General features: G+C 41.8%; 1 protein-coding gene and 1 long non-coding RNA gene across 2 annotated transcripts in view; both read right to left on the bottom strand.

Moving 5' to 3' along the window:
- Window positions 1-24,141, bottom strand: part of LOC132865856 (zinc finger protein 850-like) — a 1,522,149-nt gene that overhangs the window by 876,646 nt on the left and 621,362 nt on the right. The gene's annotated exons all lie outside the window — the stretch shown is intronic.
- On the bottom strand, window positions 47-10,024 carry LOC132865930 (uncharacterized). The gene is made up of 3 exons (XR_009650524.1): window positions 9,989-10,024; window positions 6,273-6,453; window positions 47-214 (listed from the first exon to the last, which is right to left on the bottom strand). It is a non-coding gene; the product is annotated as an uncharacterized LOC132865930 (long non-coding RNA).

The raw sequence follows: 24,141 nt of genomic DNA on the forward strand, positions 1-24,141 counted from the left end.
CAGCCTGCTCTTCCCTGATTACTGCATCTCGCGCAGACTCCTCTGCCCTGTTTGCTGCATCTCCTGCATCCAGCTGGGCACGCACCAGTGCTCGCACATTCAACACCTCTCGCCGCGCCCTCTTCCATTCCTTTGTGTAGGTCTGTCTGGCCAACCTCTTTGAACTCATTGGCTGCAATGCAATACCATGCAATACAATGCAAACAATGTGTACCTGTTGCAATGAAAAGCGGGGAAAATTTAAATACAACATTACAACAACATAAATTTAAGCACAGTGTTTCAGTTTACAACCATACTTGCACTTGACAAAAATACATACAGGATTAAAACTGGGGATGAGGTAAGAATATGTGTGACAAACATGACAGTAGCATTGCATTCAATTGAGCAGGAAAGCAAAACAAATGTGTAACCAAAGAATGGTCTGTTGCAGAATATTATATATATATATATATATATATATATATATATATATATATATATATATATATATAAGGGCTGTAACAATATGCGTATCGAAATCGAAATCGCGATACGCAGAGCCACGATCCGTGTCGCGATACAAGAAGGCAGAATCGCGGTACACCCTTTCAAACTTCTCCTCAGCCCAAAAACAGATGCGCTTCCAAACTTCAATTTATGAATACTTTACTTTTTATTTAAATTACATTTTAAACTTACTTAAATTACTTTTATTTTTTATATCTATTAGTAAGTCATTTTTTCGCCGACCTGCGACAATCTTCTGCGAGTCACGCAATGGCCACACTCGCCACTGGCAGAGCATTCATTTCTTTTAAGCGGTCGCCATTCTGGTTGCGACACGGGGAGCGAATCTGTAAACAAGCAGCTCATTGGCTGGCTAGGTGTGCCACAAGCCAATCACAATCACTTGACCGGAAAGGCATGCAGTGTTGCCAGATTGGGCAGGTTTAGGTGCTTTTTGGCTGGTTTTGAACATATTTTGGGGTGGAAAACGTTAGCAATATCTGGCAACACTGAAGGCATCTGCTTGGGCGGAAGCCTTCTGCGGCAGTTACATTTTGACACGCGAGCAATGTTTCACTATAAAAATTCTGTAATTTCCATCTGTTTTCCGCGATCACAGAAAATCATTGGCCCTATGAGAGTGAGACAGTGAGAGAGCCACCCCCCAAAAAAAATCTTAACGGATTTACACGATTTGGAAAAATGACTTTTTCAGAACCGAAAAAAAACAGAGCTTCTGGCTCAACAGTATTATTTTGAGAAATAAAAGAATCTTTGGATATACATTTGTGGCAGATCACAGAATCCAGGGACACATGTCGGCCCGGGGGCATTTTGAGTTATTGACAGATTCAGAAAGTACAGTTTCTAAGCTTTCCAATGATGCCTTCCATGTGGAGATCTGACAATATTTGAAGAATGTGTGGCCTTTTGAAAGTGTATACTTCTTAAAACAGAAAAGGGAGAAAATCGCCCTCAAAGTTTTCCATCTCAGCTACTTTGGGTGTAGGGTGGGCACATAATGGTGCTCATTTGCATGACATTAAGGAAAGCCCTACCCCCTACGAGCTAGCACGATACTACTTTCATGTAAACAAAGATCACCACGTCAATTTTCCTTCCATGCAAAGTATGCCCAACACAATTATGAAGTACAAAAATAAGTCCTAAAGTATACTTTAACGTTTTGTGGTTGAAAAATTACTCACACCGTAAGAAAGAAAGATAGCACGATGATGACACAACTAACACTAGTTTCATGTAAAGCCTCGGTCACAACCGGCCGTATGTGCTCCTACAGCCGGTCTACATGCAAAAAATGCAAGAAACGCACGGAGAGCGTGCATGAAACGCACGAGAGCGCGCGTGTGAAAAACATGAGAGCGCGCGTGTGATGCGCTGATTTTCGAGCCGCAGACCGGCCGCAGAGGTTCTTTGTCATGTCAAACAAACTCTACGGGCGCTTACGTTTTTTTCAGGTTGCAAGACAAACTTACGGCCAACGCATGTCTTTCTCCGTGAACAAAAAAAAAAACCGCAGCAATTTGGGAAACGCCAAAAATCACACAGCCAAAAAATCATACGTCCGGTTGTGACCTAGGCTTAACCAAACCACAGCACTCTCCGTTACATGCAAAAATAACCACACAGCCTTAGATTAATAAACTTACCCCATCAGAAAGAGAAAAGGGCGCCTTGCACACACCAATGCCTCCGATGGAATGTAATCCTAGAATGGTCCGTGTATCATCCAATCATTCAAGTATTCCATTCAATCTGGAAAACGAGGTTGCGTTTTTTTTTTTTTGCTAGAAATGGTCATCTCCGATGTAAATACTGTGTGTCTGTTTGCTTCGTGGTGTTTACTCCTCTGCGCTCTGTTTAGTACAGGGGTCACCAAACTATGGCCCACGGGCCAGATCCGGCCCGCCACCCCCCTTTGACCGGCCCCCCAGCCCCTCTGCCCCCCATCACTTGAACCGGCCCTATGAGGCAATCCCCAAAAGTGGTCATGGCCTATTTTTTTAAATTGCTTTTTGGCAAATAATAACATGTCTGCATCTTGTATTTTGTTGATTTTATCAATTAAAATTGATATTTAGTTATAAAATGAGCTATTCATATTTTCCGAATTTTCATCATATGCTCGCGATCAAGCAGTGACAGGCAGTGCATGCGCAGAGAACTGTCAGTGTTCAGGACAGCAAAATGGCTAGCAGTAAGCGAAAAGCTGACAGAGAGTGCAGAGTTTTTAAAGAACAGTGGACCACCGATTATTTTTTTGTTCAGTGTAAGGACCGTGCAGTTTATCTTGTATGTAAAGAAAGTGTGCTGGTTTTCAAAGAATACAATCTGCGTCGTCACTATGAAACCCGCCACAAAGAGTATGCTAGTTTGCAAGGTCAAACAAGAGAAGACAGGATTCGGAGGATGAAATGTGGACTGGCTGCACAACAGAATGTATTCCTTCACCAAACCCAGATCAACCAGGCTGCTGTCTGAGCTAGCTATAAGGTAGCTCACCTACTAGCTACCCATGGAAAGCCGTTTACTGATGGGGACTTTGTTAAAGTATGCATGCTTGCTGTGGCCAAGGAGGTGTGTCCCGACAAGAAGGATGCGCTCAATGCGGTGAGTCTCTCCGCACCTACTATGACCAGGCGAACCGAAGATTTGGGGGACAACGTGTATGACCAGCTGAATGAGAAAGCGTCAGAATTCGAGTTTTTTGCTTTGGCCATGGATGAGAGCAATGACGTGCAGGACACAGCACAACTGCTGTGATCTATTGATCTATTGCTCATATTATTATAATTTCACTGTTTTTTTAAATGTATTTATTTTATAGGCCTATTTATTTGACCTTTATTAAGTGCTGCATACAATTATTATTTATATTATTAATAATATCAACAGGCCTACCTACAATTTATAATTTTCTACTCACCTTTGGCAGTGTCAATCACCTCAAATAGGCAGATGTTTCTTACCTTGACAGCTTTGATATTATTTTTATTAGAAAATAAATAAATGGAATATCAGTGGTATTTCAAATTAAAACAAAGTGTGAAGACTTGATTACTACTTTTGCAAACCACTAGTAAAGACAAACAAATATGTGCCAGGAATCAAGTGTTGATATAGTAGTATGGCTATAGTAGTGGGGATGGCCGTGCCAGGCTAGTAATCTCTACTACACAATGAGGCCTGCACTGTAAAAAAAAAAATGGTTGACAGAACTGAAATTATCTAGGCAACGTGATGCATTTGTTTTTTTGAGTTCTCTTTACCTAAATAAGCCAAAGGTTGACACAACACAAATTTGCGAATTCTGCCAACCTCTTCACTTAAATAAGTCAAAGGTTGACACAACACAGATTTGTGAATTCTGCCAACCTTTTGTTTTTAATAATACAAACTCATTATACTAAGTTTGATCAACAAAGACTTTCAGTTTCATATGTAAAATCTAACTTCTACCAATTTTGTTTTTTGAGTTCTAACAATTTTCACCACACCCCATCATTCAACACAACACAAAGTGTAGTTAAAAAAAAAACCTTTTATTCACCATTTTGAAAATTTCACATTACAATTGTGAATTCACAGACTCGTGCCCTATGAACAGGGCTTCTTGAGAACTAGTCTTATACTGTGTATGAATGTGTGAGTATTGGGTCTGAGAATGAATGCAAGATGTGCATTTCTAATTGTGTGCAAGAATACACACATTACACTTTGAATACACACATTGAAATTAACTTATGAACTTATGAACTGATCTTCTTAAGAACCGGTCTTTACTCACATTAGAATTGGGCCCAATGAACTGAGCTGCTCAAGAACTTAGTGTGTATGAGAGTATGGTTGAAGCTCGTTGGGCTTGTGGAGAAAGGAAGGAAACCCCGTAGTAGGCGTGTCAATGAACATAAAGTAAGAAAACTTAAAACTTCTTGTTAGAGAGTAGGACAGTCTTTAGAAATTTGAGGGAAACTAAGAAAAACTTGTTTTGCTTAATCAAGTATCTTTGTTAGTTATTTTCTAAGAAAAATGAGTTGTACAAACGTGAGTTTGTTTGTTAGATGTCAAAATTGTTTTTCTGAGTCAGTTTACAATAAAATTGTGAGCTTGAACAACAACTGTCATTTATATTTTTTACAGTGTGCTGGTGGTCATATTTGTCTGGGTCATACAATTCTATGTGATATAGCTGACCCAACGCCGGCCCCCATCACAGTCAGGAACGACAATGTGGCCCCCAAAGAAAAAAGTTTGGTGACCCGTGGTTTAGTAACTCATTCCATAGTGAAATCACATGCCTGTATGCAGGTTAAGTAGCCATGTGTTCAACTCGGATCATACAGCTGATTCGCGGAAAAAAAAAACAAATGACTTTAAATCATCATGTGAATGGTCCATATGGTAATTTACCCACACCCCCCAGCAGGCTACAGTCCTGACAAAAACGAGACAATTTGCAACAAAAAATGTATGCTTTTCCAACAAAACAATCTATTATCTGAAATACTGATTGCATTCTTCAAGATCTCAACTTGCACATGATGGAAAAAAAACAAAAATCACAAATTAAAAAAAAAAATGCTTCTTTTGCGATTATCTCGGATTCGTTTCGGCCGACATGTGTCCCTGGATTCGGTGAGCGGTCACATTTGTTCATTTTTGCATACATATTACTCATTCTCTGCAGTGGTCTGAATTATTTGTTATTAAATAGTTCATGTAAGTAAGTAAATGTTAATAAGTCAAATTTACTACTTTAAAAATACATTTAAAAAAAATCGTGGGTGTATCGAATCGTGGGTCAAAAATCGCGATATGAATCAAATCGTGAGTTGGGTGTATCGTTACAGCCCTAATATATATATATATATATATATATATATATATATATATTACTTGTTGGCAACTCGTGTCTGCGGCTGGGACTACAATGGATGCATTAAGTCAAAGACTTAACTATAATCAATGGAATTAGCTTTTATAGTAGCTATTATAGTATTATTACTATAATATTAAAGTCTTAACTATAATCAATGGAATTAGCTACACCAGAAAAGGCAGCACAGAGAACATTCTAAAAATAGCCCATTATTTTTCAACTTCATGTATTTTGACTCAACTTGACTAAGCGTAGCGCACCACATCCAGTGAAGCTCCAGCCTGAAGGCCAATTTATGCTGACAACCCAGTCCTCGCAGATGGCTTCACAGATAGTGTCTGCGAAGCCCCCCGCCTTCGCAGAGGCTCTGCGCAGCCCCCCTTCGCAGACGCTCTGCGCGCATCTCCCAAAAATTGTGACCACCGCAGACAGCGTCGCAGACAAGAGGGCTCTGATTGGTCCACTCTACCCCGCTGTACACGCACTTCCACTTCCCTACTTTCCCGGTTTGGTTTGTTTTCACGACCGCCATTTTTAAAAACACGAGCGAAGATGGAGCAGCACGAAGAGCGGTTGATCAAGGAAGTGAGGAAGTATGTACATCTATACGACTCCAGTTCTAGTCATTATAAGTAACTGGAAGATAAACACTCCACTAACCACACCCACCAACTACTCCTAGCGATTTCGTGACTTCGCGCCCCCCTTGCGTTGTGGCGGTGAATAACATCGCGCACGCCTATTACTCCCCGCTCAACGATAAATTACAACTGTCTGCGAAAAGCTATCTGCAAAAGCCTTGTCGCAAGAGCATGCAGAGCCCTTCAGACAGAGTGTATATAAACTAGCCTTTATACAACCACAATAAAATGAATCTTACCTTTTCAAGAGTGAATCCCAGTCGTGTACTCAAGTAGAATCCAAAGCTTTGTTGTCAAAGTAGAAGCTGTCGAAGCAAAAGGTGCTCTCTGCGTCCGAAGGTAGCAGCAATTGATTCTGTTCATTGCGATCAGCCCAATTATCCATGTCTTCACAGCCACACCCCCACCACGTCAGGCAACCTGGTGGCCAATCAGCAGTCTATGTTCATTTCAAACTGAGGAGGGCGGTCATTGCAATACAAACGTTTAGATAGTAAAATGTTAACAAATGACTTCCATAGAACCCTCTCATGATATAAAACTACCACATTCTAAAAATACATTTCTATTTTCTACCCACATAGCCTACCGCATAAAGTTTGCAACAACAACCATTTATTCTAGTAAATATAGAGGCAGATGTCCCTTATGCGAAAACAATACATTTTTTTCTTGCGGCAGGACGGCAGTGTTTCCTGTCCACGAAATTGCCTTCTGCATTAAAGTGCTGATGACACGTTTTTGATATCTTTGGCGATGTTTTATAACATAAAAAGTAATTCCCGATGATCCATATATTAATTCACGAAGGTGCCTATTTTACAAGTTATGATAAAAAACGCGGCTATTTGGGCAAATTTGACGGGGCTGCAGCACCCAGGAGACGAAGGAGGAGGAGGAGCTATATGACGTCAGCGAAAGAACCTTCCTCCTAACTTACCAGTTTGTTGTTGATGCGACAGGTGTTCAGTTTATCATTATTAGTATTTTTATTAGACATTATTATACATACACACACATATATATATACAGTGGTGCTTGAAAGTTTGTGAACCCTTTAGAATTTTCTATATTTCTGCATAAATATGACCTAAAACATCATCAGATTTTCACACAAGTCCTAAAAGTAGATAAAGAGAACCCAGTTAAACAAATGAGACAAAAATATTATACTTGGTCATTTATTTATTGAGGGAAATGATCCAATATTACATATCTGTGAGTGGCAAAAGTATGTGAACCTTTGCTTTCAGTATCTGGTGTGACCCCCTTGTGCAGCAATAACTGCAACTAAATGTTTGCGGTAACTGTTGATCAGTCCTGCACACCGGCTTGGAGGAATTTTAGCCCGTTCCTCCGTACAAAACAGCTTCAACTCTGGCATGTTGGTGGGTTTCCTCACATGAACTGCTCGCTTCAGGTCTTTCCACAACATTTACATTGGATTAAGGTCAGGACTTTGACTTGGCTATTCCAAAACATTCACTTTATTCTTCTTTAATCATTCTTTGGTAGAACGACTTGTGTGCTTAGGGTAGTTGTCTTGCTGCATGGCCCACCTTCTCTTGAAATTCAGTTCATGGACAGATGTCCTGACATTTTCCTTTAGAATTCGCTGGTATAATTCAGAATTCATTGTTCCATCAATGATGGCAAGCCGTCCTGGCCCAGATGCAGCAAAACAGGCCCAAACTATGATACTACCACCACCATGTTTCACAGATGGGATAAGGTTCTTATGCTGGAATGCAGTGTTTTCCTTTCTCCAAACATAACGCTTCTCATTTAAACCAAAAAGTTCTATTTTGGTCTCATCCGTCCACAAAATTTTTCCAATAGTCTTCTGGCTTGTCCACGTGATCTTTAGCAAACTTCAGATAAGCAGCAATGTTCTTTTTGGAGAGCAGTGGCTTTCTCCTTGCAACCCTGCCATGCACACCATTGTTGTTCAGTGTTCTCCTGATGGTGGACTCATGAATATTAACATTAGCCAATGTGAGAGAGGCCTTCAGTTGCTTAGAAGTTACCCTGGGGTCCTTTGTGACCTCACCGACTATTACACGCCTTGCTCTTGGAGTGATCTTTGTTGGCTGACCACTCCTGGGGAGAGTAACAATGGTCTTGAATCTCCTCCATTTGTACACAATCTGTCTGACTGTGGATTGGTGAAGTCCAAACTCTTTAGAGATGGTTTTGTAACCTTTTCCAACCTGATGAGCATCAACAATGCTTTTTCTGAGGTCCTCAGAAATCTCCTTTGTTCATGCCATGATATACTTCCACAAACATGTGTTGTGAAGATCAGACTTTGATAGATCCCTGTTCTTTAAATAAAACAGGGTGCCCACTCACACCTGATTGTCATCCCATTGACTGAAAACACCTGACTCTAATTTCACCTTCAAATTAACTGCTAATCCTAGAGGTTCACATACTTTTGCCACTCACAGATATGTAATATTGGATCATTTCCCTCAATAAATAATTGACCAAGTATAATATTTTTGTCTCATTTGTTTAACTGGGTTCTCTTTATCTACTTTTAGGACTTGTGTGAAAATCTGATGATGTTTTAGGTCATATTTATGCAGAAATATAGAAAATTCTAAAGGGTTCACAAACTTTCAAGCACCACTGTGTATATATATATATATATATATATATATATATATATATATATATATATATATATATAAATAAAATGCCTCCGCGTTGTGTTGCCGGCTTTTGCTCCAAAAACCCACAAGGATGGGGTAAGTTTATTCAAGTTTCCCAGAGATCCCGAGCTGCATGCGAAGTGGGTGAAGCAAGTCAGGCGCACTCGTGACAAGTGGGAGCCCTCACCAACATCCGTCCTGTGCTCTGACCACTTCGATTTGGATTGTTTTGACACCCTTCCCAGCTTAAAGGAATCTCTTGAGTGTTCAGTTCAGCACAAATGTGTGTTACTACCATCAGCAGTGCCTACACAGTGTTGCCAGATTTGGAGGTTTCCCAACCAGTTGGGCAGTTTCAAGTGCATTTTGGTGGGTTTTGAACATATTTTGGGCTGGAAAATGTCAGCAGTATCTGTTGCCAGATACCACTGAAGTTTTCCAGCCCAAAATATGTTCAAAACCCACCAAAATGCACTTGAAACCGCCCAACTGGGCGGGAAACCTCCCAATCTGGCAACACTGCCAGTATTCCGGAGGGGGTCTACTAGTAGCTATGCCGGATCCAAAGACAGTCCTCCTGTCAGAACATGTGTTGTGAAATGACATAAGATAAAGGTACGTAGAGCTATAGATTCTACATGATAATCATAAATGTAATCATAAAGTCAGCGTGATATCAGTCATGTATTTGCTTGTGAAAGCTTGCGGCTTTCATGTAACTGCCGCCTAGCAATGAGAGGCAAAGGGTAAAGAGGGTAGGCTATCATAGATTCTATTTGGAAGAGATCAACACAATTCTAGACTCCCAGAAAAGGAAGAGCTAGCACTAGAGAGTTCACTGGTGTTTTCATGCACCATTTCTATTGAGTAGAACCAGAGTAGAACAGCCAGTGAACCGCAGTGTGTTCTTCCACTGATGTCACAACATGGCCGCGAGCCACGGACCCAGTTTTCTTGCGCTGTGCAATTAAAAGTTGGATATTTGCATAACAACAGCTTCTTTTCACGTAATTATAACAGAAATCTAACATGTTTGCCATGTTGTATAGTTTATTTAAGAAATTGCATAGAGTCATGTTCGTGTCATCAGCACTTTAAAGTACAGAGCCGTTGCAGTATGCCGTTTATTTTTATCCAAACTATAGCATTTACTGCACTAACACTGTAGTAATTCTGTTCTGCACTACAGCATTACTCTAGTAATAACAATTCACTTTAGTGCAGAGTATGATTCTTTCCATAAAGGATGGCATCATGGTAGCTAACAAGCTAAATAAATGGCTGTACTATCGACATACCTTCAGTTGATCTTGCTGTAGGCGTAAGATGAAACTTTTCAAATAGATGCATGCTGAATTGCTGTGCCATTAGACTTTTCGTTTAGTGTACAGGGGGAAAAAAAGACCTCTGCAAAAACGTAAACATCCAGTTGTCCTCTCATTTCCAATGAGCTCTCTAACCATGGCGTGACAGGACGTGACATCACACACACGCGAGGCAGTCTTAAAGGCTGACCGCATATTTTGTAGATTAATAATTTCAGTCCACTGCTACAATAATATGCCGTTGTGTACGTTAACTCATGAGTTATATGGCAATCTATTGAATTTGCAAAGTGTTGCTGTAGCAGCTTTGTCAGTTACAAAAACAAAAACTGGTTGAACCAGTTTCCAAAAGCCAGAATGCACACACAATGGCTTTAATAGCCCAGCCATTTCATGTGCCTCTGAATGGCTGTCATTAGCAAGTAGGCTGAGCTTAATTGCTCTTGGTCTAGTTTTTTGTGTGAATTTAAGGCTACATCCACACGACAACGGCAATGAGAAGTTATTTAAAAATATATCGCATCCAAATGGGCAACGATCAGTAAAATATCAGGTCCATATGGCAACGCAACGCTTGCTGAAAACGATGCAATACACATGCCACACCTCTAGGGGCGCTGTAAGACGGTCCCTTCGGAGTCACCAGAACAATAGAAGAAGTAAGGACGCATGTGCATAAACTATTATGCGCGAGACTTCATATTAGCCACAAAGTCAGGAAAATCTGTTCGTAAAATTACATTATAATGACCAAATACAATGAAAAGTATTTTTCCAGTCTCACCTGTGAAAGGTAATCCCATGTGATCTCGTTTGGACGGCAAACCTGTTGGTACAGTTAAACGCAGCTAATCTTTATGCTCTGCTTTGACCTATCCAATATGGCGGCGAGGATGACGTATGATTCTACGCGGAAGGCGGCGTCTTTAATGGTCCGGAATAAATTGAATACTACACGTTGATGGATTAATTTGTTGTTTCTCACCTGTGAAAGGTAATCCCATGTGATCTCATTTGGATGGTAAACCTGTTGGTACAGTTAAAGGCAGCACATGAATCTTTATTCTCCGCTTTGACCTATCCAATATGGCGGCGAGGATGACATATGATTCTACGCGGAAGGCGGCGTCTTTAATGGTCCGGAATAAATTGAATGCTACATGTTGATGGATTAATTTGCTCCTCTACGCCCTTTTTGAGGAATGTATTGTCGGACTTAAACCAACATCTGAAGAGGTGAGATCGCTCCTTTTTTTTCCCTATTTTTGCTGGCGGGATTGACTCTGCCCTAAGGGCAGAGTCTCTCTCTCTCTCACTTTGCACCATTACACAATAAATATTCACAGTGAAAATATTTTGTAAGCGCGTTTCATGAACCAAGTTATAGGATTTGTTGACAACTCGCATCGCATCGCAATGAGAAGATCATTGGCACTACTGGTGTTAAGAATCAGACCATTTCATAAATGAATATTTTGCTGTAGAGCTGCAGTGTTTGTACAATTGCATGTTTTTGCTTCACTATTACTGTCACTATTCTGCTTCTTGCATTACTACTGTGAACTAACACTGAACATAATAATAATAATAATAATAATAATAATAATAATATCCAAGCTCGTGTTTCACTCTCACTAGTGCTCTGTAAGGCTTTTTCCTGGTGATATCCTGGTGATATTCGTTACACTTCTACCCGGCGTGAAGCACTCACAGTCATGTGGTTGTGATGTCATCGTAAACAAATCTGTTCTACTCATCCAGATGACTTCACAACGGCAACGTTGCCAGATCTTTCCACTCTGGAACCCGTTCTCAAAAAGATTGCGTTTTGGGCACCCAAAACGCTGGTGCCGTGTGGACGCCAGGCCTAAACGATAAGCAATTGTATCAGAGTCACCTGAATCCTGAAACATTGTATTAGTTTCCACTGTTATGCTGATGACACACAGTTGTATGTCTCTGCAAAACCTGATGAGAGACACCAGCTTAATAAAATTGAGGAATGTGTTAAGGACATTAGACACTGGATGCTTATAAATTTCCTTCTGCTTAACTCTGACAAGACTGAAGTACTTGTGCTAGGACCACATAAAGCTAGAAGTAAGTTTTCTGATTACACAGTAACTCTGGATGGCCTTTCTGTTTCTTCACGTGCAGCAGTAAAAGACCTCGGAGTGATTATTGACCCCAGTCTTTCATTCGAAACTCACATTGATAACATCACCCGGATAGCTTTCTTTCATCTCAGAAATATTGCAAAGATAAGAAATTTAATGTCATTGCATGATGCAGAAAAACTAGTCCATGCTTTCGTTACCTCCAGGTTGGATTATTGTAATGCCTTACTGTCTGGATGTTCCAATAAGTGCATAAACAAGCTCCAGTTAGTTCAAAATGCCGCAGCAAGAGTCCTTACTAGAACTAGAAAATATGACCACATCACGCCTGTCTTATCCACACTGCATTGGCTCCCAATCAAATTTCGTATTGATTATAAAATACTACTATTGACCTTTAAAGCACTAAATGGTCTCGCACCACAGTACCTGAGTGAACTTCTGCTCCTCTATGACCCGCCACGCCTACTTAGATCAAAAGGTGCAGGCTATCTGCTGGTACCTCGTATAGTGAAGGCTACATCAGGGGGCAGAGCCTTTTCTTACAAAGCCCCACTGTTATGGAGCAGCCTTCCAAGTAATGTTCGGGAATCAGACACAGTCTCAGCATTTAAGTCTAGGCTGAAAACATATCTGTTTAGTCAAGCCTTTTGTTAATGGTGTTTATGAGGTAAAGGAGTAGATCTGGAGGGTCCTCAGACATAGAGTGTTTTGGTAAACTGGGATGTATGGATGCTGTCAGTCCCCACTCGCTTGCTCACTCGAGTTTGTTGACGGTGCAGTGGCTGGCTGCTTTATGTCCCGGGGCTCCCTCATGCCTGTGTTACCTTCTGGCTCTCTCCTTTTAGTTATGCTGTCATAGTTAGTTGCCGGAGTCCCTGCTTGTACTCGGTGCAATATGTATACTGTTCCTACTTATTCAGGTGACATTGGGCATACCTAACCACCTGTGTTTTCTTTCTCTTCCCCCCCCCACCCCAAATCTGTCCCTCTGAGTTACATGGAGTCAACAGGAAATCTTTTGGTGGAGACGGTGGGGACCTCGACTGGCTATCGTAGCCTGCAGGGAATCGGCCGTCAGACGTTCTGTCGCGTGTCCCAGACCCGGTGAAATGTAACTGAATTGTCTTGGCCAGGCCTAAGGGTCCCATCTGCATCTCATCATTGCTGAGGAGTGTGCTCCCATCACCCAATCAAGCATCCAGCCAGAGCAGGTCATGATATATTTTTTACCATATTAACATGCCATTGTGCATCATGCCTGATGTAAAGACTCTCGTCTCTGCGAGCCTACCACACAGATTTAATACTTGTCATTTTTAGGGCATACCTAACAACGTGTTTTCTTTCTCTCCCCCCCCATCTGTCCCTCTGAGTTACATGTTGATCCTGGGATTGAGATGCTGGCCTCTTCTGCCCCTCGGACCTGCTTGATCCATCCTGGTGCCCTGTGTCTGGTCGGAGTTTTATCGCCCCACTCCTGTGAAGGACGGCCCCATGAGGACAGTTGAGGGTTATACCTGTTAAAACTGTTAATATTATAGTCAGGCTGTCTGTTGTTGCCCAAATGAGGATGGGTTCCCTTTTGAGTCTGGTTCCTCTCGAGGTTTCTTCCTCATGTCGTCTGAGGGAGTTTTTCCTTGCCACCGTCGCCACAGGCTTGCTCATTGGGGATAGATTAGGGATGAAATTAGCTCATGTTTTAAGTCGTTCAAATTCTGTAAAGCTGCTTTGCGACAATGTTTATTGTTAAAAGCGCTGTACAAATAAACTTGATTTGATTTGATTTGATTTGAATCCGTTGCCGTGTGGACAGGGCCTAAAACTCAGTTTGGAATAGATAGTTTTCACTGACGTCACGGCATTCTGGGGAACGCCCCCCAGCTGCCATCTTGGAGGGCAAACAAAACAGACCATCGCCACTACCGGCTACGTTATCTCGGACGAATTTATGAAGTTATATAGTCAGTTTTCTAAAATAAAGATCAATGTCAGCAAAATCAAGCAAACAGAAGTATTTAGATACATTAGACGACATCTCATGACAACGGTATGCAGCCAAACTGGCCTTGATTGGGGGAATTGACCCCTACGAAGTGGACAAAGATGCATTTTCAAGTGACTATGCAGGGCTGCCAAAGCCTGAAACTGCCAAAGCCTGCTCCAAAGCCTGAAACTGACTTCATCAAACTTTAAAGGCTGTCTGATATATACAACTTTATATATTCACAGCGCGCCTTTTGGTGGATGCCGCCTGAATCGCGCAGATCCGATTTTTTTTAGGGGGGGCGTTGGAGTGTCTGATTGTAATTTCAAAGTAAATTCTGTATTAAAATTACTAAATAAGCAAATCCGTTACAGTCCATGAAACAGGAAGTATAAGGATGAGAAAAAAACAGTTTAAATCGGGAAGCTGCGCACATTTGCTGGGCTGCGCAAATGTGCGCAGCTTCCCGATTTAAACTGTTTTTTTTCTCATCCTTATACTTCCTGTTTCATGGACTGTAACGGATTTGCTTATTTAGTAATTTTAATACAGAATTTACTTTGAAATTATAATCAGACACTCCAACGCCCCCCCTAAAAAAAAAAAAACCAGATCTGCGCAATTCAGGCGGCATCCGCCAAAAGGTGCGCTGTTTGCATCCCAAACACAAATCAAATCATACAGAATAGACCTAAAATGTTTTTCAAAAATGACCCTTGCATGAGTGAAGTGACAAGTTTCAAATAGAAGCGTGACAAACGAGCGATATTAAGTGTACATTACAATGTAAACGTACACTCAGCAGTTCCAGTTAGGCATTCTCCAGAGATTGTTCACATGATGTTTTGGTTTCCAAAAATAAACTTAAACACAATTGATTGTTTATTTAAACAACTTACCACTTATAAAATGATCAGAGCAGACTTTGCTGTGTTTGGAAGGCTGATAATCCTTGCGGGTGATTCTCGCAAGCCATAGATTTCTCCTTTGTATGCTGAGTTTGTTTGCTCGCCTTGTGGGAATTCCATACAAGCTCCGCTTGACTTCATCATCTGACCTATTACGACAGCCTTGAATACAACAAGTGTGCACCATTGCTAGCTTTAAATAGTAGTAATGTAACTATAAATATAAATAATATATAAAAGAATGTAACTCGCGCGCTACAATGTGTGCTCAGTGACCTGTACGGTAAGCTAGCCCTCCAAGATGGCCGCCACCAGGGAATCCCCGACTCTGTGACGTCATGTGAAAACTATCTATACTTATTGAGAGATCTACATTTTATTTTTTATTGTAGTCTACTTGACTTAATACAACTTGCGACATATATACTTATTTTATTGTAGCGTACTTTACTCTTTCTATTTCAGCTTTGGTTCAATTAATGTGCTATAAAAACAATGAATGGAGAAACAATGAATGAAGGCTGCACCACAGACCTAAAATGAACTAGACTGGCAGCGCCTGTTCTAAACACTAGGTGGAAACTGGACGCCATCTTACCCCAGACTAACTCAGCTGTGAGTTGTTTAACAGTATTTTATTTATTTTCGGAGGGATTTTCACATTGCATGCTGATTTTTTATAGGCTACACACCAATAACAGTTTGCTGTGTGAAGTCTGGGGTAGCCAAAAATGGCGGCCGCAGATTCCGGTACCACGTGACCGACTGCCAGTATAGTTTACTTTAGGTCTGTGGGCTGCACTAATACAGTGATATGCTCACTGTTTTTTATAGCCAAGAGAAACAAGGAGAGAACATACCAAGTCATTAGGGGAAAAACTGTGTTGTACTGCAGGATAAAAAAATGAAATATTGTTTTTTAAGGCCACAAATACAATGGGTCCACAAAACCCAGCATCAATAATGTGTAGGGGGTCACTTAGGCTACGTTTACACTAGACCGTATCTGTCTCGTTTTCTTCGCGGATGCACTGTCCGTTTACATTAACCCCCCTGAAAAAGCAGGGAAACGGGAATCCGCCAGCGTCCACGTATTCAATCTAGATCGTATCAGCTCCGGTGCTGTGTAAACATTGAGAATACGCGAATACGCTGTGCTGAGCTCTAGCTGGCGTCTCATTGGACAACGTCACTGTGACATCCACCTTCCTGATTCGCTGGCGTTGGTCATGTGACGCGACTGCTGAAAAACGGCGCAGACTTCCGCCTTGTATCACCTTTCATTAAAGAGTATAAAAGTATGAAAATACTGCAAATACTGATGCAAATACTGCCCATTGTGTAGTTATGATTGTCTTTAGGCTTGCCATCCTTCCACTTGCAAGTAATAAGTGATATGCGCTGGGATCTCACACACAGCGGCTCAGTCCCGAATCGTGGCTTGTTCACTTCACTCGCGCGCTCTGTGAGCTGCGCAGGGCCGGAGTGCACACCCTCCAGAGGGCACTCGCTGTTCAGGGCGGAGTGATTTGGAGCGCAGGATGCCTGCGGAGCCGAGCGTATCCGCGTATTGGTGTTGCTGTGTGCACGGCTAACGGTTTTAGTGTAAACGCGAATCGTTTTAAGAACGTTAATCTGATGATCCGCTGATTCGACGTAATGTAAACGTAGCCTAAATGTTGTCTTTAAACCAGTTTGCAAAAGATAAAATGCAATGGCCAGCTAATCAGCCATTTAATGTGTGGAATCTGAATAGCAGTAGCCTAACAATGGCTGTCATTATCAAGTAATTAGGCTCTTGGCCTACTTGTGTGTGTCTGCATTTCACTGAATTTAAAACAACTTAAAACAACTTGAGATATCTGTACTTATTTTATTGTAGCCTACTTTACTCTTTCTATTTCAGCTTTGGTTCAATTAATGTGCTATAAAAACAATGAATGGAGAAACAGTGAATGAAGGCTGCACTAATACAGTGATATGCACACAGTTTTTCATAGCCAAGAGAAAAAGGAGAGAACATACCAAATCATTAGGGGAAAAAAACTGTTGTACTGCGGGATATAATTTGAAATATTGTTTTTTAAGGCCACAAATGCAAGGGGTCTACCAAATCCAGCACCAATAATGTTGTCTTTAAACAAGTTTGCAAAAGATAAAATGCAATGGCCAGCTAATCAGCCATTTAATATGTGGAATCTTAATAGCAGCCTACCAATGGCTTGCATTATCAGATAATTAGGCTCTTGCCTACCACACACACAATGAAAGGGGAACCCCGTTTGGAATGCAACTTGCAATATAATTCACTTTGTATGGTACTCTTTGCACTCTTTGTAAGTTAGACCTACTTTTGTGTATGTCTCCATTTCACTGAATTTAAAACAAATATCATACCTTTTTGTATTTTACTCTATTTGCACTTTGGTCCAATTTAGCCCTACCATAAAAATGAACAGGAGAAATTAATGAATAATGTCACACTAGGCTGGCCTAGTGTAAAATATCAAGGAAACAAAAACTGTCAGCACTGGTTCTCAGAACAACCAAAAAACAACCAAGCATAACGTTGTGTGGTGGTAGCAGTGTAACTACTGGCTAACGTTTCATATGAGTGGTTCCCTAAAAGTTCAAGGAACGTTAGCCTTTGTTTGGTTTTTGCTGTAACCAAAGGGAACGTTCTTTAAATGGTACTTTTTGGTTTGGTTATAACCTAACCTTTAGAGAACCAAATTCTAACATTCCCTTTACATCCTCTGTTACTAGGGTTGCAGCAAGAAGGTTCTGGGTTTGAGCCCATTGGCAGAGGGGGGCCATTCAGTGTGGAGTTTGCATGTTCTCTCCATGCCTGTGTGGGTTTCCTCTGGGTGCTCTGGGTACTTGGAAGGCTGTTCCATAACTGTGGGTCTTTATAAGAAAAGGCTCTGCCCCCTGATGTAACCTTCACTATATGAGGTACCAGCAGATAGCCTGCACCTTTTGATCTAAGTAGGCGTGGCGGGTCATAGAGGACCAGAAGTTCACTCAGGTACTGTGGCGTGAGACTATTCAGTGCTTTAAAGGTCAATAATAGCATTTTATAATCGATACGAAATTTGATTGGGAGCCAATGCAGTGTGGATAAGACAGGGGTGATGTGGATCATATTTTCTAGTTCGAGTAAGGACTCTTGTTGCTGCATTTTGAACTAACTGGAACTTGTTTATGCACTTATTGGAACATCCAGACAGTAAGGCAGGGCTATTCAACTTTAGTACCAAGAGGGCCGATTGGAAATATCACTGAGTTTTCGGGGGCCGCATACAAAAAGACACCGCAAAATAATTGCATCCAACTGCATTTAATGTCAAAGCAAAATTTTATCCAGTGCAAAAGCAATTACTCAAATTTGTAAACAAAAAACATTCTAACATCTTCTTCTTTTTTTTAAATAGTTTTTGATTTAGCTATTTCAATTTGATTTTATGCTGACATAACACACTTGTCCATAACACACATAACACTATCCATCCAAAACATTCTTCCTTCTGACAGATAACCAAGTTGCCACACAAGCTATGTATAATAGGCCTACATCACAGCATTAAAAACACAGCATAACAAAACAACTTATCTATAGGACAGGTTCATTGCACACAAACTATGTCTCATCTCATCTCATTATCTCTAGCCGCTTTATCCTTCTACAGGGTCGCAGACAAGCTGGAGCCTATCCCAGCTGACTACGGGCGAAAGGCGGGGTACACCCTGGACAAGTCGCCAGGTCATCACAGGGCTGACACATAGACACAGACAACCATTCACACTCACATTCACACCTACGGTCAATTTAGAGTCACCAGTTAACCTAACCTGCATGTCTTTGGACTGTGGGGGAAACCGGAGCACCCGGAGGAAACCCACGCAGACACGGGGAGAACATGCAAACTCCACACAGAAAGGCCCTCGCCGGCCACAGGGCTCGAACCCAGGACCTTCTTGCTGTGAGGCGACAGCGCTAACCACTACACCACCGTGCCGCCCCACAAACTATGTATCACATCATATCAGTTCACATCACATCAAACTGTTTTTTTTCCAAACAGTTTCTGATTTGGCTATTTCAATTTATGCTGACATAACACACTATCCATGACACACATAACACACAAATCATCCAAAACAAGCAATTTTCTGACAGGTAGCCTATGTTGCCACACATGCCTACATCACAGCATAGTTTTTGAATGTAGCCAATCAGTGTGAAAAATTGCACTGTCTTGATTTGGCTATTTCAAGATAATTAGGCTCATAAGTGGTAAGAGCAATCCTGAGGCATTCATGCAACTTCTCATTGGTCAAAGAACAACGTGACTTTGTTTTGATGGCATTCAAATGAGAAAAGCTAGACTCGCAGGTATAAGTGGACCCAAACATTGTCAGTATTTGCAAAGCCACTTTCCTTATTGTGGGGTACTGTTGCTTGCTAACATGTTTAGACCAAAAGTTGTCTGCACCCTCAGACTGCAAGTAAGTTTTTAAAGCAAAGGAAGACTGCAAATCCACTAATTCCATCTGAAACATGCTTTCATTAACACAACATACCTCTTGCACTTTTAAACTCACTTCTCCATCGGGAGCAAGACAGAAAGGGTCACGGGCAAACAACAGCATTTCTTTGGGGATGGTGAACTTTTGGAATCTTTGCGTAAAGTTCTCAGTCAGTTTTGCCATGAAGTCTGTCATTACGTGTGTAATGTGACGTCCGGGTGCAGTGGTCATAAATTCACGGAGGTGTGGAAAGTGCATTAATTTTGAGCCACTCAAGTCTTTTGTTAAGATTGTCAACTTGGCTTCGAAGGCACATAGCCTGTCCACTAAATCCGCAATCGACTTTTCACGGCCCTGTAGTTCCTGATTCAAAGTATTCAGGTATCCAAAAATGTCACAAAGAAAGTGGACCTCTGCCAAGAACTTTTCGTTCATCATCTGCTCCAAGAGCGCTGATGCCCGTGTTTGTTGAGAGTTTTTCAGAAAAGTCAGGATCTCCTGACGAAGTTCACAGAACCGGTTTAGTGCCTTTCCTTTGCTGAGCCACCTGACGTCGTTATGGAGGAGTAGATCTGAGTGTTCGGCGTCAGTGTCAAGGAGAAGCAGCCGAAAAAGTCGATGCTGCAGGCTCGATGTAGCGTGAATGAAATTAACAATGCTGATAACAGTGTCCATTGTTTTTTTAGATCGCCACTTAGCTGAGCACACAAGACTGATTGATGAATAATGCAGTGTAAAAACTGCATCCCAGGTGCGACTGCTGACAGTCTACCTATCAGTCCTTGCACTCGGCCCATCATAGATGGTGTGCCATCAGTTACCAACAAGCAAACCTTTGCCAATTCCAAGTCACGTTCATGAAAAAACGACACAATCTTTTGAAAAATGACTTCTCCTGTGGTACGGCCCTCCAAAGGAACAAGGCCGAGAAGTTCCTCATGGAATCCAGTGCCGTCAAAAAACCTGACATAGATGCAAAGTTGTGCAATGTCTGTATAATCTGTAGACTCGTCAACAGCAATGGACATACAGTCAGCTTTCTTAAGATTTTCCAAAAGTTTTCTGTTGACGTCCTCAGCAAGCAACTCCACTCTACGTAGGGTAGTCGTGTCTGATAGAGGCACTTTCTTGACAGCCGAAATTACAGTTTCTTTCATTTTTTCGTCAGTTAGCACCTCATCTATGACCGCTAGCATGCATTCCCTCACTCAGGTATGTGATTTGGGGCTGGTGAAATTATCTGAAAATTTTAGCCGGGGGTCTGGGGGCCGCAGGCCCCCAGCTGGTCCAGGGCAGCGCCCTGGTGGGGGGACAAGGGGGGCGAAGCCCCCCGAAGCTCCTGGGTTCTGGGGTTTTCTGACTTAAAAATTGTACTAAAATGGCAAGCAAACACACAAGAAAAAACTTGTCATGATTAACAAATTCAAGCCAATTTAATGGTCAACATGCAACTCTGACACACACACTCTCGCTCACTCTTACACACGCTCGCTCACTCACTCTCGCTCACACACACACTCACTCTCGCTCACACACTCTCACTCACTCTCTCACACACACACACACACACACACACTCACTCACTCACACACACACACACTCTCACTCTCTCTCACACACACACACACACACTCTCACTCTCTCACACACACACACACCAAAGAACCAGCGTGAGCAGGGGCCGCTAGCCCCGCGCCTTGTGACGTAATTCGCCCCAAGGCGAGCCGCGGTTTTTCTCCAACCATTCCCAGCGGAACTTTTTTTTCACTATTCTGTCGATTTCTTTAACTCGATTTGCATCTTTACGCCTCGATCACAGAGGCTGCCATCTTTCAACTCTTTGTTTGAAGCGAGCTTACGTACAGCTATCTAACAAGCGTGTTCATTGGTTGTTACAGAGCGATGGGCCAATCACGTACCTCGTTTCATCTTATTGACGTAATTACATCATTGAGATGAAACGAGGTACGTGATTGGCTCATCGCTCTGTAACAACCAATGAACGCACTTGTTAGATAGCTGTACGTAAGCTCGCTTCAAACAAAGAGTTGAAAGTTGGCAGCCTCTGTGATCGAGGCGTAAAGATGCAAATCCGAGGCTGCCATCTTTCAAACAAAGTCGGAACGAATAGGATACGAATGTGGATGAGGGAAAAATCGGAAAACAATTTTTCTTCAAGTTTTGAGGTGAAAAAAGTGGAATTCCGCGAATTCGCGGAAAAATCACATCCCTGCTCACTGTCTCTGCCTCTGTGAAGGGTCATTTTTTACGAGTTAGCGTCCAGGCCACTCGCAGTGATGCTGACATAGCCCTCTCTTGAGCTGTACAAAAGTGACCAAGAGCCACTTGACTGTTTTTAAATGATCTGACCAGTCTTTGTACCTTTTTCCTCCGTTCCTCCGAGCCCTCGGGAAAGTTAGTGGAAAAGGAGCTGTGGTTTGAAGAGAAGTGCCTCTTGACATTATATTCCTTCATTGCAGCAATGGATTCATTACACAATAAACATGTGGGTCTCCTACTTGTTGAAGAGGGTAAAATGAATAAATATTTGTCAGTCCATTCTACTTTAAACTGACGATTCTCGTCGTCAATTTGACGTTTGGCTTTAGACAGAGCCATCTTCAACCCACTTGTGGGAATGAGATTGTTTACTATTAACGGCACGCTCTGCTTTCGAATCTTGGCAACTTGAAATTGTTACACAGAGACGTATGACACGGAGCTGCAGACCCACACACGGACTGGCCATCGGGAGTAGCGGGAGTTTTCCCGGTGGGCCGGTGGTTCAGTGTGGGCCGGCGGAGAAAAAAAAAACAAAACAGTTGCGCGCTGGCCTTTAATATGATAAGCAATGTTAACAGTTTCTTTAAGAAACTGTTAACATTGCTTATTACAGTTGCGCACTGGCCTTTAATATGATAAGCAATGTTAACAGTTTCTTAAAGAAACTGTTAACATTGCTTATCATATTAAAGGCCAGCGCGCAACTGTTTTTTTTTTTCTCTGCCGGCCCACACTGAACCACCGGCCCACCGGGAAAACTCCCGCTGGCCAGTCCGTGTGTGTGCAGACCTATCAGTGGCATTTATTTTTATTTTAATTCAACGCTAATTTTCTCGCAAATATTCAATCAGGAAAGGTCAGGTTGAGCAGTTTCATGTGTTGTGCTTGTGTGAAAACTCAAGAATTAGTATGACCATTGGGGGCAGCGTTGCGCTACTTGCAAATCATAGGCCTATGCTCGACAATCACAGCAAGTATGATTCAGCAAGATCACGAGGAGTCCATTCTCATGGCGGGCCGCACAAAATTTTCATCAGGCCGCATCTGGCCCGCGGGCCGCTAGTTGAATAGGCCTGCAGTAAGGCATTACAATAATCCAACCTGGAGGTAACAAAAGCACGAACTATTTTTTTCCGCGTCATGTAGTGACATTAAATTTCTTATCTTAGCAATATTTCTGAGATGAAAGAAAGCTATCCAGGTAATGTTATCAATATGATTTTCAAATGAAAGACTGGGGTCAATAATCACCCCGAGGTCTTTTACTGCTGTACGTGAAGAAACAGAAAGGCCATCCAGAGTTACTGTGGAATCAGAAAACTTACTTCTAGCTGTATGTGGTCCGAGTACAAGTACTTCAGTCTTGTCAGGGTTAAGCAGAAGGACATTAATCAGCATCCAGTGTCTAATGTCCTTAACACATTCCTCAATTCTGTTAAGCTGGTGTCTCTCATCAGGTTTAGCATAATTCTGAATCACATCATGTACGAGTCAGGCTGTCGGTTTTTTCACAACTGCGCATGCATATAACGCATCTCGCTGAATATTGCAGTAATCATGTTATCAAATTCAATAGATGTGGCCACATTATCGCCCATTTAAACACGTTTTTGTTGTTTACATCTACATCTGCCAAAGCTACTTTGTGATGTGGAATTTTCTGAAAGGTGTACAGAAACCGCCAGAGACGGGCACAAAACGACTTCAGTCTGAAGAGGAGAAAAGGGCCGCCGATAAAGTGTACAAGAAGGAGAAATGACAAAGGACTTATAAGCAAACGTGGGAGCAGGGTAGGCCTTGGCTTCGATACGATTTTTATGGAATAATTAATTTTTTCAAGTTGATTCCTAGTCAATATGAAGCTCCTAATGCTTTCTCTCTCATAAATGGTTAAATACAGAAAGCATGTTGGACATATTTTGGGCGCTATAGTCATGATAGTAAGTATATTTGTTTTCAATACTCATACACCAAGTTGCCAAGTTTTCCAATATATTATTATTTGTTGATATTATGGTGCTCTGTGTTGTTCTCATTTATGTATTTAACAACAGTATCAAAATACTCGGGCGGCACGGTGGTATAGTGGTTAGCGCTGTCGCCTCACAGCAAGAAGGTCCGGGTTCGAGCCCCGTGGCCGGCGAGGGCCTTTCTGTGTGGAGTTTGCATGTTCTCCCCGTGTCCGCGTGGGTTTCCTCCGGGTGCTCTGGTTTCCCCCACAGTCCAAAGACATGCAGGTTAGGTTAACTGGTGACTCTAAATTGACCGTAGGTGTGAGTGTGAATGGTTGTCTGTGTCTAT

This window comes from Neoarius graeffei, chromosome 18 (genome assembly GCF_027579695.1).
Source record: "Neoarius graeffei isolate fNeoGra1 chromosome 18, fNeoGra1.pri, whole genome shotgun sequence".
Classification (NCBI taxonomy): Eukaryota; Metazoa; Chordata; class Actinopteri; order Siluriformes; family Ariidae; genus Neoarius; species Neoarius graeffei.